We start from the raw sequence: 4,602 nt of genomic DNA, 5'->3' as shown, positions 1-4,602 counted from the left end.
TTTAACCCAAAAAAACAAAAAGTACACTTATTTAGGACGTACCAAACAATCTCTAATACTAATTAGAACTATGATAAAAAAAAATAAGTAAAATAATCTTTGAAATTTGGAGGTGTGCGTAACCCAACCCCTAGAATTCTTCATTCTGTCAGATTAAGGCTTTAAACACCACCCAAATCAATTTCAGGAGAGGCCAAACACATAACAACTACAGTTTTCAGATGCCATGTACATAAAAAGCCATCTCCTTCAACATTTTCAAGGAAAACACTGAGACGACACCATGAAGGTGTTGCTAATTGAGAACAGGGCAGAGACGAAGTAAAAATAAATCAAAATTGCCATATTACAACCAAAACCCTTGGTAGATTAAAAATTGCTGAGAACCTCACACTGTCAACCCAATATAGTCAAAGTGAACCCTTCAAATATCAAAATTTTAGAATCATTTCATATGCCAAAAACAAGTTCTTGCAGGATGAGTATACAAGAGAGGACCAAGACAACTTTGATCTTGTCAAAGAGAAATTAAAGGTAGCATCTTAAAGTGCTAAGTTATAATTTAAGTTGAGAAAACTTGATATTTTTACTTCTAGATGGAAACAACTCTCATGAGCATTGCTAACAGAAATGTACCTAAGTAAAACCAATTTCTTTAATAAAAAGACTCACTAGGGGCTACATATAGATCTTGGATTTGTTGAGTGTGATTTGTGGAGGAAATAAAATGGGCATTTCTTTTCACTCCACAAAATCACTGATCCAAATACAGTTAACACAACTACTCACCTAACAAAAGAGTTATGTAAGCACTACCCAACAAAAACAACAACAATAGAATAGATCTTCCACATATTTCCAGCCCATCATCAATCAGTGTGCATAGAAAAAGAGATAATACAGAATATAAATTGAAAAAAAAAAAAAAATTATGACTTGGGGGGTGCTCATATTCTATGGGTGTAAATGTGTCTGTCATGCCATGGCAATAGCATTCAGAACGAGGAATTTTTTATAATCATCGCACCCCCACCTTTTTTCTTTGATTGCATATGCAGCTAGATGCCTTATTGAAAATCCACATATGGATGATCAAATTGGGTAAATTGCAGGACATCTTCAAATTGTCAAGCATTGAAAATTCAATAGATCTTCGAAAAAAAAAAAACTGAAAACAATGAAAATTAATACATGAAGGGAAATAAAAGCAAGGCCTTGCGATTGAAGCTTGAGAAATCACAAGAAAACAGAGAGAACGAGAGAAAAATAACAAAGCCTTCTTTATGAGCGGCGGCGAAGAAAATTTATTTTGGCTAGGAAGTATGAGCACTGGGATTATATATAGAGAGAGAGGGATGAAGAGGGAGCTGAAGCTAAACCGTCTCCAAAACCCTAACCCTAAATGCCATGTTTGGTGCGAGGGATGCAAAATAGAGGCAGGGGAGAAAAGAATAGCGGATCCGGATTCCCTATCAATAAGTAAGCCCATAAGCCGTGTGGCGTGCCGTGCACGGATAATTATAAATATTTATATTTATTTTAATTTTTTTAAATATATAAATTATATTCTTTAAGATTTTTTATAAAAATAATTTAATAATCTTATCACTAACTATAATATATAGAAGAAATTAAAAAGATTACTGCAGTAACTATGAACAAGTTATATCTATAATTATTTGTATGTGGGGATTTTAAATGCTAATCAGAAATTTTAACCAAATTAATAAATGCAGGTATATGGATTGGAAAAAGTTAATAAATGCTGATTAGGGGATTTTGACTACATCAATAAATGTTGAGATTTTTTTTTTTAAATAAAAAATTTAGAAAATTAAGATTGAGAGATTGGAACTCCTACAAGGCTTGGGGTTTAAAAACCCCATTTTCCTTAATATATTTACAATTATCTATATATGTGAATTGCGATTTTTAAATATATTCTTTTTTTCTTTTTTTATATTATATTAAAGTTAATATTTCGATAATAATCATATGTGTTGGACTTTTCAAGGAATTAAATATCTTCTTTTTTTATTATATTATATTAAAGTTTAATATTTTGATAATAATCATATGTGTTGGACTTTTCAAGAAATTTTTTTTATGCTTGTTCTTAATGCATTAAAGTGTTATTATAATGGATAATAATCATATGTGTTGGCACTTTTCAAGGAATTCATATGTGTTGGATTTAAATTTTTTTTTTATGCTTGTTCTTAATGCATTAAAGTGTTATTATGAGGGTAAGACTTGGGGGTTGAGAGAAGTTAATAAATGCTAAGGTTTTTTTTTTAATCAAAAAATCAAGAAATTTAGATTGAGAGATTGGAACTCCCACAAGGCTTGGGGTTAAAAACCCCTTTTTACTTAATATATAGTATAGATAGATGCTAGAAATAAAAAACAATGGGGTAAATTACATTGAAACCCCTTGAAATTTATGCTTATTACAGTTTTCTTTTCTTACCTTTTAGAAATTATATCCCCTCTCTAAGGTTTAAAGTTTCATTATCGCTCCCTCAGTAACAGATTTTGCTGATGTCAGCAATTTAATTTTTTTAAATACCAATTTTACCCTCACTAGGTAAATTACATATTTTAGAAATTACAATTCCCTCCTCAAGGTTTAAACTAGTATTACCAATTGCCTCAACGGTTAGTATTAGCTGAAAAAAAATTTATTGAAAAAAAAAATAATTGGAAAAAAAATTATTTGAAAAAAACATTAATTGAAAAAAAAAATTAATTGAAAAAAAATTAATTAAAAAAAATTTTGTTAGTCAAATTTTTAAATTTCTGTTTAAAAGTTAACGTAAACTTATTTTTTGAATTTACGTTTTTTCCTCAAATTTACAAACTGAGACAACCATTTATACACTAAAAGAATTATCAAACAAGTTTCTGTGATAGTTTTTAAAATTTTTATAAATATAAATTGAAAACTAAAGACAAAATTATTACCCAACAGGTCTCAGATAGTGAAAATGTCGTAAAATTAACAAATAATTAAATAAGTTACCAACGCAAGAAATGACTTATCAAAAGATTCTTAGGCTATGTATAATTTGATTTTTAGAAAATTTTTTTAAAAATTAAAAATTAATTTGGTTAAGAAATAAAAAATAATAATAATTATTATTTTTATATAATTTTTATCTTTCGAGTGGTTAGAAATAATTTTTTTCAAATTAGATATATTTTTTCATATTTGTTTTTATTAAATTAGTTTTTTTTTTTTTAATGGCAGAGGATCCATATTAAATTGAAAAACTTAGGGGTGTCAATGTAATTTACCCTTTAAAGTATATGTAAAGGTTAAGGGTAAATATGTCATTTTAACTTAAAAGTTAATATCGTCAAATAATTACACTAACAAGGGGAGTCAGTGTAATTTTCTAAATGTGAGGGGGAACTGTAATAAACATAAACCTCAGGGGGTGTCAGTATAATTTACCCAAAAAAATTCTATCAAATTTTTTATTAAATCTCTCACATGAATGTGAGATCCAAATAATGTATGGGTCTTATATGGATCTCACATCTATGTGAGACATTTGATAAAATTTTTGATAGAATTTTTAAGATTTCTAACATTTTTTTTTTATCAATAATTGAGTCAGAAATTAAGAGTGTGTTTGGGATATATATATTTAAGAAAAAATGTTTAAAAAAATAAAGAGTTGATATAATTTAAAAAATATAAAAAAATACACTTTTTTAGAAGATGCCAAATAATGCATAACTCAAATTTCATTTATGAACTATCAATTTCGTCTCTTTAGGATAAGTTCCGCTCTATATTTTTCGTATCTCTTTTATAGGTTTTTATTTGGACTCATATTGATAATCTAAACTGTCTATCTCGTAAATCCCTTAATGAAGGTCATTCATCTAAAAATTAATTTCATTAAACAACTATGAAAACGAGAACAAATTATATATATATATATATATATATATGTTTTTTTTTTAATTTAAAAAATGGATAGTTTAAATTTAATTATATTTATTGTTCATTTTATAAAACAAATGCGATTTACTTTTATGTTTATAATTGTCTAATGAAGTTAATTTTTTATATGAATGACCTTTATTATGAGGCCTACGAGATAGACGATTTATATCATCGATATGGGTTAGGATCAACTTTTATTTATGAATTATTGTCAAATTATTTATGTGTTTAATAACTTAATTCAATACTTAAAATTCGAAAAAACTACGTGATTCGTGATTCGTAACAAATTTAATTGCAACAATTTCCAAACAATCAAAACTAACAATCTAAATCATCAAACACATACGAAAGTGATTTAGATTGTTGTTTCACAAATAATAAATCGACACAAATGATTTTACATGAAAAAAAATCACAGTTGGAGCACCTCCAATTGTGATAAAAAAAAAAAAAATCATGGACGAAATGCCACTAATCAATCCACTATGAGGAAAGAAAGAACACAAATTTACCAAACAATTTACCCAATCTCTATATACTACTCTTCAACAATCCGTGTCTCTTTCACCAATGCCTTCGTCTCAAAATTGATCAGCTTGATGTCGAATCCACAACATCCATGTCGAATCAACAATCACGAG

At 27.6% G+C, this 4,602-nt stretch overlaps 1 non-coding gene across 1 annotated transcript; it reads right to left on the bottom strand.

Annotated features, from left to right (window-relative positions):
• Positions 1-942: 942 nt before the first annotated feature.
• On the bottom strand, positions 943-1,031 carry LOC145816235 (small nucleolar RNA snoR8a). Its single transcript, XR_014358671.1, has one exon. It is a non-coding gene; the product is annotated as a small nucleolar RNA snoR8a (small nucleolar RNA).
• Positions 1,032-4,602: the final 3,571 nt, after the last annotated feature.

The sequence above is a fragment of the Camellia sinensis genome, unplaced genomic scaffold (genome assembly GCF_055761805.1).
Source record: "Camellia sinensis isolate YWXY unplaced genomic scaffold, ASM5576180v1 Unanchor3, whole genome shotgun sequence".
In the NCBI taxonomy this organism is placed as follows: Eukaryota; Viridiplantae; Streptophyta; class Magnoliopsida; order Ericales; family Theaceae; genus Camellia; species Camellia sinensis.
This window is presented reverse-complemented; position numbering and strand designations above follow the sequence as displayed.